Here is a 15,566-nt window from a genome sequence, read left to right on the forward strand (position 1 = left end):
AAAAAAAAAAAAAAAAAAAAAAAAAAGCACATACATATGCCTCTCCTAAAGGCATTGATAATTCACCTGCTTCTTCTCAAATTGATTAATCAAATAAAGCACACACTCTAAACAATCATCTACTAGATTACATGCCTTTTAAGGACTCGACTGCTTTGTCTCTCAGATCGCATTAAACTAGAATAACTGGATGGATGGATGGATGGATGGATTTAACTTTTTCTAGCCTTTCTTTTCCTTTCTCTCTTTCTCTCTTCCTTCCTTCTTTCCTTCCTTCCTTCCTTCCTTCCTTTCTTTCTTTCTTTCTTTCTTTCTTTCTTTCTTTCTTTCTTTCTTATTTCTCTTTCTTTCTTTCTCTTTTTGTTTGTTTCTTTCTCTCTTTCTTTTTCTTTCTTTCTCTCTTTCTTTCATCCAGCAAGTAATTATTGAGTACTTACTATGTGTTAAGTGCTGAGTGAGATGTGAAACACAATTTGTGGACGTTTCCAGACCAGCATATCTATAATTATGGTAGAATGTGATAAGTACCAGGGTATGTAAAGTATGGAATAAACATGAAAGTTGTACTTATCTGATCCACCTCCCCCCGCCCCCCAAAAAAAGAAACCTTAAATTTTGAAAATGAAAATGAACTGGTCTATAGATTGTTATATGATAAAAATGCTTTTTGGCTGAATGCTTGTATTTAGCTACAAAGAGGAGAATAAATTTGGGGAGGGTAATAAAGGTGACCTGTTAATAGATTATGTAGTCGTCCAAATAAGAAATAATGGCAATTTGATCTAAGGTGGTGGCAATGGGTGTGAAAAGAAATTAATAAAGACTTACTAAGAAGACAGAATCAATTTGATTTGGCAGCTGATTTAATGTAGATGAGAAGGAAGACTCAAAGATGACACTCAGATTTTGAATTGGGCAGTTGGAGAGGTGGTGGTTATGCCATTTGTTGAGATATGGAACACAGAACAGATTTGAGAGTGAGGATAGTGATGAGTTCAGATACAGATGTATTGTACTACAAATGAGTGAGAAACATCCAGATAGAAATACTCAGTAAGCAACTAGATATTTCATCTGGAACCTAGAAGAAATATCAGGGATAGTGATAGAAATCTGAGAATCATTAGCAGAGGTAGTTATTAGAGTCATGAGAATATATGAGATCATCTAGGATGCATTAAAAAAAGACCCAGGGCACCAACATGGACCAACTAAACCAGCCCATTTATAGGGAGTGGTATGTCCACAAAACTTATTTTCTCCTCTGAATATTGATTAGGTTATTTATTCATTCAGTTAGTGTTTATCAGGCACATACTAATGAGTATTTATCAGGCCATGCATAGACAAGCTTGAAAAACATATTTGCTGTCACCATGATAGAAGAACAAAATAAAACCAAAAACTATCATGAAGGTGCCCATTTGATTTCAACAAAAGCCCCAAGTAATCCCTTTATAATAAAATTAAATGTTCTAAATTAAGTCTTTTATCAAAATTAGTAAAGAAAAGGAAAACGCAAAAATGGTTTAAATCACATTGCTTTCAGTGGAGTATAGATATTCCATATTGCAATTATTTGAAAAAGACAAAATTTGACCCAGGCCTTTTATCAGAATAAGTAGAGAAAGAGAAAATAAAACCTAGCTCTTCTGTGGACTTGCATGGCTCTGCTCATTGCGTCCATCAGGTAGGTATTAGAAAGTGTTTGAAGAACTTGCCTATACTAATAAAGCACTATTCATCAAAAACTTTTGTGGAATTATCCTACACAATGATGATGATAGTGATAATTTACCCCTAAATGGATGACTCAGAATCACTAGATTAATCTGGTCTAAAAACTCCTTCATAATGAGCTCAACTTTGTTTGGGAGAATTTTGTCTGTTTTTATTAATAAGTATGTATCCTGTCAGAGTTAAAAGACAAGAGAACTACCAGAAAGTATTGTCAGCAATATTAATTACATGGCTTACTACTGTATATCTATTGTGATGAGTAACCATTTACTAACATAAATATTACCTTATAGATTAATTATAAGACATTCTGCTATAATATGTAAGAAATAAAAATATTACAAAGTTAATCATGTGTGCAAATTTAATAACACTTGACCATTTCCTTATAAATATTAGTGATTTAAAGGAAATCAAGGAGAGATTAGTAAAAGTTAATAATTAAAATTGGCAATAGGAATATAAGCAGAATATGCTTAATAACACTTTAAAAAGTAATAGCAAAAACCTGGATTACTTTTGCACCAACCTATTAAAACAAGGGTAAATAGGTCCTTAGCTTAATGAAAATTATATACTGTTGATTTGGAAATTTTAGTGTAAGAATTTGAGATTTCTTTTGTTTTACTCCTTAACTTTTTCATGGACAGATTTTTATCCTTAATGAGTGGGAACATAAAGAATAGGCAAAGTCCTACAATGAGGTCTCTATAAAAATATAATATAGGAACTTGTAAGAAGAGGAAAAAGCTCCTGAAAGAGGTTGCAACTTCATTATGTAGTGCTCTGAAGAGCTAGATCATGACAGTCAGCCATACTCAGCATCTGAGTGGGTAGTCTAGGTTAGGTTTTACATAACTGGTGTAGCTAGTGTGCTTTAGGAGATAACCTTTTTGTGGTCCACTTATAGCAGTACCATATCCAGGTCCTAAAATTTAATTGAATTATTTTGTCTTATGAGATCTACTCTTTCAGTATATTGTTTAAAGCTTCAGATGGATAATTGTTCGAGCTCGAGTCCTGTCACTTAAACTGTGTGACCTTATAAAATTAATTTAGCTTGGCTTATCCTCAGTTTCCTTATCAGTAAAATGCAAATAATTACATTATCTACCTCACATAATTGTTTTGAGGATTGAATGAGACACCGTGTTTCAAAATCACAGCACAGCGCCTAAAGTAAAGTAAGCAATCAGTTTTGTTAGCTTTTATATCATCCTCATCTCTGTGATCTCTGTTATTTCTGTTTTCAGGGACCAAAGATTCATGAGAGTCAGCACAGCTTCAACCAGTAAGTTTTCTCTACAAAACAGAGACTCCATCTGAAACAAAGTAAGAGCCTATAAGATGGAAGTGCTAAAATCAAGCAACTTAGCACAGAAAATGATGCAGTAAGTAAATGGGCTGATGCTTTCTGATGCCTATACCTGGGCTTACATTAAAGTGTCATAATTACACACATTCCCAAAGTTCCCAGTTGTTGCCACCATTCAATATTTTTCAGATATTCACATTAAATATCTTTGGCAGTTAGGCCAGGTTTATATTTCAATATGAAAAAACCATGGTCAGTGTGGGAGAATCCAATGAAGACTCCAAATCTTAAAAAAAGTGTGTTAGGGCCTTTTGTAATTAGTTTTTGATATTTTGGGAAGAGATGGGGAGAAACGATCCTGGGAAAAAGGTCATAGCTAAGATATTCTAAATGTCACAACATAAATTTTAATGGGTTGACAGGAGTGTCACCTGGAATTCTCATGATCCAGAAAACAACCATAATTAAGTGTTTCACAATGCTTGATGTAGACACACGCCTAATGTCCTTGTTTTCTTCACTGCATATTATTTCCTAATGAGGTCTAGGCAGGAAGTTCTGGATGTGGAGGTCCATCGCTTGGTGGTTGAGAATATTTGAGATCTCTCTGCACAAAATTATGACACAGATAACTTTTGTGTTACAATTCATAGCCTTCTCATTTCCTTTTGGAAAACTTTTTTCCTCAGGTAACCCATAGTTTTTTGCAGCCTTTTCACTGTTTGTTCTTCTGAACTGTGTTTTCTTCCCAAGGTATCTCTCAGTTCTGAACCTCTTTCCGTCTTTCTGTCAAAGAAATCCTTAACCTTTTCTTTTTCTTAATCTTGTTGACCTTAGTACATGAGAAAAATGAAATGAATCATCACTTATTGTTAATGACTACTAATGAAATGATTCTTATATACTAATCTGCAGCATCAAATCACCTGAATAGTGTGGGAGGTATGTAGGTTCCAGGGCCTCAGAGGAGACATACTGAATCAGAAGCTCTTAGAATAAGGTCTACAAGTCTGTACTATAAACAGATTTCCCAGATGTGTCTAATGCATAGCCCTGTTTGAGAAACACTGTGAATATATTGAGGGAATAATGACTTGTCACAAGAGACTTCCAGAAAAAGTAATGCTGTAAACCAAAGGAGCAGTTCTTAGGTGGTGGCAAGCTACTAGAGAGGCTATATTCTCGGTGAAGATGTCACTGAAATAAAATTTATTGAGTCATTCATACTTCCTATTATAGATGGTGCCTGAGTGTTCATCAGCCTTTTTGAGCTATTAGAACATTCCTCAACCTTCCTGGTACCACTTGGAAGATACTTACGCCTCTGCTTTCTCCCTACCATTTTCCTAAGGATGTAGCTACTGACATGATTCATATTTGCCCTCTGCAACCCTCTAGTTCTGCCAGAGACCTCACTATATAAAACTAAAGAAGCCTTTATGCTCATAGTATAGATCTCACACATGACTATTATATAACTAGAATTATTTTGCTTCCCTAAGTCCCCATCCTCATGCCACAATTACTACGCAATAAAATATATTATAGTAATTCTGACAGAGAAATGCAAGTTGAAATAGGGTAGACAACTCAACAAGTGGGTTAGTGATGGAACACAGAAAATATTGGAATTCCTTCTACCTAGTATTCAACTCATATTGCATAGGTTTTCAGATTCAATGAAATTTCTCAGCTTCCATCAAGAGGGTAAGTGTTATATTTCAATATTTTAAGGATAAATTCATAATATAAACCTGTATAGTTGTGTTGGATTAATTGATATTACTTCCTATTTGGGGGAAAAAGATGAAACACTGGGAGGTAAAAATGTTTGAATCTGGTGACATTTAAAAGTGCCCTAATTCTATGCCTTTCATAATTGCCAAAAATTTGATTACAGATGAGGGTAAACAATATAATCATTTTTCTTTTCCTCAGGGCAATGCAAATTTCAATTACCAGCTTTAATGAAAATTTTAAATATCTTGAGGGAAGTACTTAATTCAATGCAGTTTTATAATAATCTACTGAATATTTATCTCAATTTGCAGATTTTTCAAGTTACTCTGGTTTCCATTAGTTTGTGAGTACTATTAGATTCCTTTTTTCAATTCTTTTACTTTTTCACATATTATAACTTCTAGACTATTTATTAGCAATAAAACTTACACAAAGAAAGAAGGCCACTTCTGATTGTAGAATTTGTTTTAAATGACATTGTTATTGACTCAGAATCTGTCTACATACTTAGTTCTTCCAAAGTCACATTATTTTTGTAACTATAACAGAAAAATGATCTCAATGAGAAAAATAAGACTCAGAACATAAAGTATTAGCCTTAATTTGCAAATTGTTCACTAAGTGTAACATGTATAACCAGACTACGTCTTTTGTACTTTGTGGTTCCTATTGTGCCATTAATAATGCAAATAGAGCTATAAAATGTTGTAACTATAATAAAGTTGTCAAGTGTTGAGTCATTGTATGCATAACTTTTTTATGACTTATGCTGCTTTTGAAGGGAATGTTTTCAGTATTCAATAGTAGTAAACTTCTGAAGGCTTGAAACAACTCTTTTAAAGACTAGAGACTTGGGACAAATTACATTAAATAACTTGTTTCACTATGGTAACCTTTAGACTATCTATATGTATCCAGTAACATCATGTTGTATACCTTAAATATACATGGTAAATTTTTTTATTATATCAAATAATATCAAACATAGGTGAAACTGGTAAGTTGCCATAGTAGTAAACATAAGTATTAATAACTATAAAATGAGACTTGGAAAAAGTCTGCATTCACTGTAAATTAGAGGTCCATCAAGGAATTGGAAGACCCAACTATTTCTCAGCACCCTGTCTCCACCCAAAGCACAAAAATAATAGGATGAAGCTCAGCTTATTTTTGTGTAAAAAATTCATTTGCCCAAATCCCATATTTTGCCTCAGATAAAGTGAACATATTCCTCTGTATTTCTCCAGTATCCCAATAATGCCATCATGTCGTAACTAGCAAAACTCCAATAATTTAAAAGGACATTTTCCTCCTCACCTTACCCACAGATTTTCTCTTCTGTTTTTTAGCTTATTTCTTGCAAAACAGCCATAACTTTTATATCATCACGGTTTGTCAGTTGTCTAATCAACCGTTAGAGCTCATTCTATTGGAAAAGGAAGGAAAAGCAAACAAGCAACCAAAGTCCGAGCTTTTTGCAAAATTGTATTTTTCAATACCTCTCAAAAAAATAGTCAACACTCATGTAATATCAAACAAACTATCCTCAGACTATGTCAGGGATTGTAATTTGTTTACTGAGTCTATTACACACACACACACACACACACACACACACAACCACTCCCCACAACGACTTTCACACTATTACATAGCCCAGTGATAATGAAAGGGGAAGAATCTTTTTAGTCCATATTCAGCACCTACTTTTCCAACTTTAGCAGATACACAACAAATCTGAAACTGATAATAATCAAAGGTCGATAGAATTGGTTTGATTTACATTAGAAGTTCACTTATTCATGTTACAAGTTTAACTTCAGAACTTAATAAGTTTTGGCAGAGATCAAAGAGTTAACCATAAGTATATAAGCTGCTGCTCCTCCCCCAAATCCTCAAAGTAAGCAAAGGAAAGCCAGTTGCTGACAATGCAGAGTATGAATGCACCCTATCTCCACTCTTATTTTCCCTTCTCTTTTCTCATAGTGCACTCTTCTGCTTATTTGTTCTGCAATCTGGAGTGAGCCTAAGTGCTCTCAATGAATACTCCCTTTGCCGAGCCCTTGTTAGTGCTCTGTTTAATATCTTTTTTTCTTTTTCTTTTTTCTTTTTGAGATGGAGTCTGGCTCTGTCGCCCAGGCTGGAGTGCAGTGGCCTGATCTCAGCTCACTGCAGGCTCCGCCTCCCGGGTTCACGTCATTCTCCTGCCTCAGCCTCCCAAGTAGCTGGGACTACAGGCACCCACCATCACATCCGACTAATTTTTTGTATTTTTAGTAGAGACGGGGTTTCACCGTGTTAGCCAGGATGGTCTCGATCCCCTGACCCTGTGATCAGCCCGCCTCGGCCTCCCAAAGTGCTGGGATTACAGGCTTGAGCCTCCGCGCCCGACCTGTTTCATATCTTTAAGCAGGAAAGAAAAGCATAATATTAAACATCAGAAACCACAAATTTGAAGCCCTGTATTTGATTTTTAAAACCTTACTCTTCATTTGCCTGTGGACCTCAACCGTTCTCTGCTATAACTAGATGTTTTTAGATAATCACGATGTTTTCTTCGGACTCTAACATTCCATGATTTGCAAGTGTTTGTTTGCTTCACTTGCTTACTGTGGTTTAATTTCCAGTTTTCTCTTTATTCTGTCTCTCTTTGTAAATGGCTAGGCTAAACAATGGAATATCAAGAATTGAAAGCTTACTTCTATTGTGAGCAGGACTTATATTCTGAATAAATGAAATTGCAAAACAGATCTGCTGTGCAGAGTAAAATAATATTATCACCTCAGTAAATAATATCATCACATCAGTAAATGATGACCTTCAATTCATAGAGGCTCTCGATTAAGTAGCCCACAAAACCAACACACATATACACACACACCCACAAACACATTCACAAATATGAACCACAATAGCCAATGAATGTAGTGAGAAAAAATATCTTAGGATACAAATTAACAAATACTTGAGACCCGTGCTATAGGACACTGGCCCTGGACAACTCTCATTTAATCTACTTTTTACTTTGTGTTGGAAGGAAATGGTGGTTTTAATGAGGGTGGACAGAGGGGGTACTCCAGATATCTTAGTGATGATGGTGGTGGTAATTGTAGCTGATAGCAGTTACCATTTATTGAACAAATGTTATGTGCTAGTCAGTATGCTAACATACCAGATAAATGGTAATATCCTTATTTTACAGATAAGTAAACTAAAGTTCAGGAAGACTAAGTAAACATACCCAGAGTTACAAAACTATTAAGTGACTCTGCCATTACTGTGATTAAAGCAGTAATGCATTAATCTGGTTTGCGTATAAGACTCAGAGTGAGGGATGCACAGGAATACAAACCAGCCAATTGTTCCTCAGGAATCTTTCCTATGCCCTTTATTTTTCTTTCAGCATTCCTTATGGTATAAAGTTTCTCCATTTTTTTGAGAGTTCTGATGTCAAAGTCTTCAGACACCTTTCCAAACTCTCTCTCTTCCATCACTTTTTCTTTCTGTCTCTTTGACTCTTCCTCAGTTTCCCTCTGTCACCACATGTCTCTGAATATCTCCTAACATCTCTTCATCACAACCCAGAGTTTTGTTTAGTGAAAGAGAAAGCCTGAAGTCACTAGGCTGAAAAGACAAATGAATGTGGGACTCAGAATGACACCAGCCTCTAAACTCAGTGGAAAATATCTGTGGACATGCAGCTGTGTGTAATTTTCTTTACACTGGCTGTTTAAAATCCCAAGGCAGAACACATTCCCATGCTCTGAAGTGTCAGCTACTGTTTTCTGTTTGTTGTTGTTTTTTGCTTGTTTATTTTTTGAGATGGAGTTCCACTCTTGTTGCCCAGACTGGAGTGCAGTGGTGCAGTCTCCACTCACAATAACCGCTGTCTCACGGGTTCAAGCGATTCTGCAGCCCTCAGCCTCCCGAGTAGCTGGGACCACAGGCACGTGCCCCCATGCCCGGCTGATTTTTGTATTTTTAGTAGAGATGGGGTGTCACCATAATGGCCAGGCTGCTCTCGAACTCCTGACCTCAGGTGATCCACCGGCCTCGGCCTTCCAAAATGCTGGGATTACAGGGATGAGCCACCATGTATGTGCGTGCGTGTTGGCAGAGGAGGCATTTATATTTACCATACTTCTGCCATTCCCCAAAATCTTTTCTTTAGCACCACCTGTCAACCTTAGGAGGTTAGCTCTAAATGACTGCTTAAGATGTTTTTGTGGTTGGCTTGGGCATGTCAAATACCACAAATACTATTGATAACACTTTATGTTTAATAATGATGCTTTCACCACAATTCTAGACTGGCAATTTTGACTCTTCATAAGGAAAAGTGTTACAAGACTCCAGGCTCAGATTGTAGTGGTCTAAATTTTTTAAGTTGGCAGGGGGAATGTTTTCCTTGGGTCTTGTGGTCTTATCTCTTTAAAAATTATCATGCCATGAGAAAACAGGTGATCACATTCATCACCAGAAAGAGTGTAAATGGGTACCTCTTTTCTGAATGCCTATGATGTAATATATATCAAAATCCTTAAACACATATATTTCTTACCTTATCAATTGGATTTCTAGTAATTTATTAGAGGGCAGAGGTTAGCAAGCTATGGCCCACATGCTAGATCCTACCCTCTTCCTGTTTTGTAAATAAATTTTATTGTAATACAGCCATGCTAATTCACTTACATATTGGGGCTGTTTTTACACTTTACCAGCTGAGCTGAGTAGTTGTTACAGGGTCTGTATGGCCTTCAAAGCCTTAAATATTTATTATCTGGCCATATATAGAATACTTTTGCCAACCTTTGGTCTAGAGGGATGATTAAGAATATGTACAAGGGGGAGTTCTCCAAAGATGGCTGACTAGAAGCAGGTAGTGGTGCGTGGCTGCACAAGCAGTGGTGCGTGGTTCTCATGGAGAGGAATGAAAGGGGTGAGTATATATAGAACCTTCAACTGAAACATTCAGGTACTCGCATTGGAACTAATCAAGAACATAATTCAACCCAAAGAAAATGGAGAAAAGAAAGGCAAAATAATGGCCCACCAGGGAGTGACATGAAGTCAAGGGGGCCTCCCCCACCCAGGAAAGTGGTGAGTGAATGTGTGACCTTGGGAAACCATGCTTTTCCCATTGACCTTTGCAACCCTTGGGTCAGGAGAGCCCCTCGTGAACTTCCCCCCAACCAGGGCCTTCAGTCTGACATACAGAGCTATGTGGAGTCTTAGTAGAGCCACTACTCAGGCACGCATGGAGATTTAGGAGCTTTACATACTCCAACTCTGGGCTTCCTGGCAAAAGTAACTGCAACTCCAGCAAAGCGAGACATGACACCTCCATACATACCCCTAGAAAAGAGGCTGAATCCAGGGAGATGAACAATGATGGCCTGCGGGCCCCACTTCCACAGGGACTCACAGGATAAGACTCACTGGCTTGGAATTCCAGCCATCCACCACCAACAGTGTTGCACCTGGTTAGGATGGAGTTCCCGAAGCATGGGACGAGCCTCCATCTTTGCTGTTTGGGTGACTCAGCCATTCCAGCCTGTGGGTTGTGGAGAGTCCGAATCAATAGGAGGCAGAAAGGATCCCCCAGCATAGCTCAGCTGCTCTACAAAAATGTGGCCAGATAGTTTCTTTAAGTGGGTCCCTGATCCATGGCCCCTCACTGTGCAGAACCTCCCAACCAGGGCCTCCAGCCACACCCATCAGTGTTTTCTGGCTGACAGAGATTTGAGAACTTCCTGGGTCAGAGCTCCCAAAAGAAGGGTTGGGCCAGAATCATTGCTGTTTGGGCAACTTTGCTCTTCCAGCCTCCACCTTGTGGAGAGCCCAACCCCACCGGGGACAGAAAAAATACCCCAGCATAAGTAAAAAGCTGTACAAAATTGTGGCCAGACTGCTTTTTTAATCAGGTCCTCAATACCTTTCCTCCTGAATGGGTGAGACCTCCCAACCGGGGTCTCTAGCCACCTCCTGCATTCAGGCTGGCAACAGGTCCATACTTCCCTGGGACAGAGCTCCCAGAGAGACAAGTAGGCTGCCATATTTGCTGTTTCACAGTCTTTACTGGGAATTCCTCCAGGTACTGGAAAATCTGAGGTGACTAGGTACTGGAGTGGACCCCCAGCAAACTGTACCAGCCCTATGGAAGAGTAGCCAGACTAAGAAAAAACAAAGACAAAAACACACAACCATTCAAGGGTCAGCAACCTCAAAGATTGAAGGTAAATATGCCCCAAAAGATGAGAATGAATCAGCACAAGAGCACAGAAAAATTCAAAAAGCCAGAGTGCCCTCTTGTCTTCAAATGATTGCATCACCTCTCCAGCATGGGTTTGGAACTGAGCTGAGGCTGCAATGGCTGAAATGAGAGAAGTAAAATTCAGAATGTGGATAAAAATAAACTTCACTGAGCTAAAGGAGCACATTGCAACCCAATGCAAGGAAGCTAAAAATAATGATAGAACCTTGCAGGATCTAACAGACAAAATAACCAGTATAAAGAAGAATGTAACTGACCTGATAGAAAAAAAAAAAAAAAAAAAAAAAAAAAACAAGAATTTCGTAATGCAATCACAAGTATAATAGCAGAATAGATCAAGCAGAGGAAAGAATCTCAGAGCTTGCATACTGTCTTTCTAAAATAAGACAGGTACACAAGAATAGAGAAAAAAAATGAAAAGATGAGAAAAAAAAACTCCAAAAAACATGGAATTGTGTCAAGAGACCAAATGTATGACTGGCTGGGGCACCTGAAAGAGATGGGGAGAATGTAATCAATTTGGAAAACATGTTTCAGGATATCATACATGAGAACTTTCCTAACCTAGATACCAGACCAACATTCAAATTCAGAAAATGCAAAGAGCCCCAGTAAGACACTCCACAAGAAGATCATCTCCAAGAAATACAATCGTCAGATTTTCCAAGGTCAAAATGAAAGAAAACAATGTTAAGGCAGCTAGAGAGAAAGGTCAGATCATTTACAAAGGGAAGCTCACCACACTAAGAGTGGACGTCTCAGCAGAAACCTTACAAGCCAGAAGAGATTTGAAGCCAACATTCAACATTCAAAAAGAAAAAAGAAAAAAAAAAAAAAAAGAAATTCCAACCCAGAATTTCATATGTGGCCAAAACTAAGTTTCATCAGAGAAGAAATAACATCCTTTTCAGACTTGTAAATGCTGAGGGAGTTTATTTCCACCAGACCTTCCTAACAAGAGCTCCTGAAGGAAGCACTTAATATGGAAAGAAAAGACTGTTAACAACAGCTACAGAAACACACTGAAGTACACAGACCAGTGACACTATAAAGCAACCACATAAACAGTTCTGCAAAATTATCATCTAACATCATGATGACAGTATCAAATCCACACATATCAATACTAACCTTAAAGGTAAATGTGCTAAATATCCCAATTAAAAGAAAGAGTGGTAAGTTGAATAAATTACCAAGACCCACTGATATGCTGTCTTCAAGAGACCCATCTCACCTGCAGTGGCACATAGGCTCAAAATAAACGGTTGGAGGAAAATCTATCAAGCAAATGGAAAACAAAACAACAACAAAAAAACGCAGAGGTTGCAATCCTAGTTTCTGAAAAACAAATTTTAAACCAATAAAAACAAAAAAAAGACAAAGAAGGGCATTACATAATGGTAAAGTGTTCAATTCAGCAAGAAGATCTAACTATCCTAAATATATATTCACTCAACACAGGAACACCCAGATTCATAAAGAAAGATCTTAGAGATTTTCAAAGAGACTTAGACTCCCACACAATAACTGCAGGAGATTTTAACTCCCCACTGACAATATTAGACAAATCATTGAGAAAGAATATTATCAAAGATATTCAGAACCTGAACTCAGCATGGTATCAAATGAACAGATAGATATCTACAGAACTCTCCACCTCAAAACAACAGAATATACATTCTTCTTATTGCTACATGGCACGTACTCTAAAATTGATCACATAATCGGAAGTAAAACAATCCTCAGCAAATGCAAAACAACTGAAATCATAACAGTTTCTCAGACAAGAGTGCAATCAAATAAAACTCAAGATCAATAATTTCACACAAAACCATACTATAACATGGAAAATGAACAACTTTCTCCTGAATGACTGGGGTAAATAATGAAATTAATGCAGAAATCAAGAAGTTATTTGAAACTAATGAGAACAAAGATACAATGTACCAGAATCTCTGAGACACAGTTAAGACAGAATTAAGAGGGAAATTTATAACACCAAATGACCACATCAAAAAGTTAGAAAGATCTCAAGTTAACAACCTAACATCACAACTAAAGAACTAGAGAACCAAGAGCAAACGAACTTTAAAGCTAGTAGAAGACAAGAAATAACCCAAATCAGAGCTAAACTGAAGAAAATAGAGACAAGAAAAAACATTCAAAAGGTCAATGAATCCAAGCGGTGGGTTTTTTTTTTTTTTTTGAAAAAAATAATAAAATAGATTGACAACTAGCTAGTCTAGTAAAGAGTAAAAGAGATATAATTCAAATAAATACACTAAGTAATGATAAAGGAGATATTGTCACTGACCTCACAGAAATACAAACAACCACCAGAGAAAATTATAAACATCTTTTTGTACATAAACTAGAAAATCTAGAATAAATGAATTAATTCCTGGAAACATACATCCTCCCAAGACTGAACCAGGAAGAAATTTAATCCCTGAACAGACCAATAAAATGTTCTGAAATTGAGGCAGTAATAAATAGCCTGCCAATCAAAAAAGTCTCATACCAGACAAATTCACTGCTGAATTCTACTAGGTGTACAAAAAAGAACTGGTACCATCCCTACTGAAACTATTCCACAAAATTGAAAAGGAGGGACTCCTCTGTAACTCATTCTATGAGGCCAGCATCATACTGATACCAAAACTGGGCAGAGATACCAAAAAATAAAAATAAAATAAAGCTTCAGGCTGATATTCTTGATGAATATCAACGCAAAATTTCTCAAAAAAATACTGGAAAAGTGAATCCAGCAACACATTAAAAAACTTATCCACCATTATCAAGTAGGCTTCATCTTTGGGATGTAAGGTTGACTCAACATATATAAATCAATAAATGTGATTTAACACATAAACAGAACTAAAGACAAAAACCACATGATTATTTGAATAGATGTAAAAAAGACTTCTGATAGAAATCAACATCCCTGCATGTTAAAAACTCTCAATAAACTACGTGTTGATGTAACATACCTCAGAATAATAAGAACCATGTATGACAAACCCACAGCCAATATCATACTGAATGGTCAGAAGCTGGAAACATTTCCCTTGAAAACTGCACATTACAAGGATGCCCTCTCTCATATTTTCTATTCAACGTAGAATTGGAAGTTCTTGTCAGGGTAATCAGGCAAAATGAATAAATAAAGGCATCCAAATAGAAAGAGAGGAATTCAAACTATCCCTGTTTGTAGATGACATAATCTTTTACGTAGAAAACCCCATCGTCTCAGCCCAAAGGCTTCTTAAGCTGATAAGCAACTTCAGCAAAGTCTCAGGATACAAAATCAATGTGCAAAAATTGCTAGCATTCTTATACACCAACAACAGTCAAACTGAGCACCAAATTACAAATGAACTCCCATTCACAGTTGCCACAAAAAGAATAAAATACCTAGGAATACTGTTAATTAGGGAGGTGAAAGATCTCTGCAAGGGGAACTACATACCACTGCTCAAAGAAATCATAGATGACACAGACAAATGGAAAAATATTCCATGCTCATAGAAAGGAAGATTCAGTATAGTTAGAATGGCTATACTGCCCAAAGCAATTCATAGATTCAATGCTATTCCCATGAAACTTCCATCGATATTCTTCACAGAACTAGAAAAAACTATTCTAAAATTTATATGGAATCAAACAGAGCCCAAATGTCCAAGGCAATCCTAAGTGAAAAGATCAAAGCTGAAGGCATCACGCTACTGACTTCAAAAAATACTACAGGACTACAGTAACCAAAACAACATGGTACTGGTACAAGAACAGACACATAGACGAATGGAACAGAATAGAGAACCCAGAAATAAGAAGGTACACCTACCACTATCTGATCTTCGGCAAATCTGACAAAAACAAGCAATGGGAAAAAGAATCCCTAGTCAATAAATGGTGCTGGGATAACTGGCTAGTCATATGCATAAGATCGAAACTGGACTACTTCCTTACACTATGTACACAAATTAACTCAAAATTAATTAAAGACTTAAAATGTAAATCCCAAAACCATAAAGACTCTAGAAGACAACCTAGGCAATACCATTCAGGACGCAGGCACAGGAAAAGATTTCGTGATGAAGACACCAAATGCAATTGCAACAAAAGCAAAAATTGGCAAATGGGATCTAGTTAAGCCAAAGAGCTTCTGCACAGCTAAAGAAACTATCAATAGAGTAAACAAACAAACTACAGAATTAGAGTAAATTTTTGTAAACTATGCATTCTACAAAGGTCTGATAGCCAGCATCTTTAAGGAACTTAAATTTATAAGAAAAGAACACACAACTACATAAAAGGTGGATAAAAGATATGAACAGAGGCTTTTCAAAAGACGACATACATGCAGCCAACAAGCATATGAAACATATCTCAACATCACTGATCATTAGAGAAATGCAAATAAAAATCGCAATGAGATTCCATCTAACACCAGTCAGAAAGAGACAGAAAATAACAAATGCTGGCAAAGTTGTGGTG

The sequence above is a fragment of the Piliocolobus tephrosceles genome, chromosome 12 (assembly GCF_002776525.5).
Source record: "Piliocolobus tephrosceles isolate RC106 chromosome 12, ASM277652v3, whole genome shotgun sequence".
Taxonomy (NCBI): Eukaryota; Metazoa; Chordata; class Mammalia; order Primates; family Cercopithecidae; genus Piliocolobus; species Piliocolobus tephrosceles.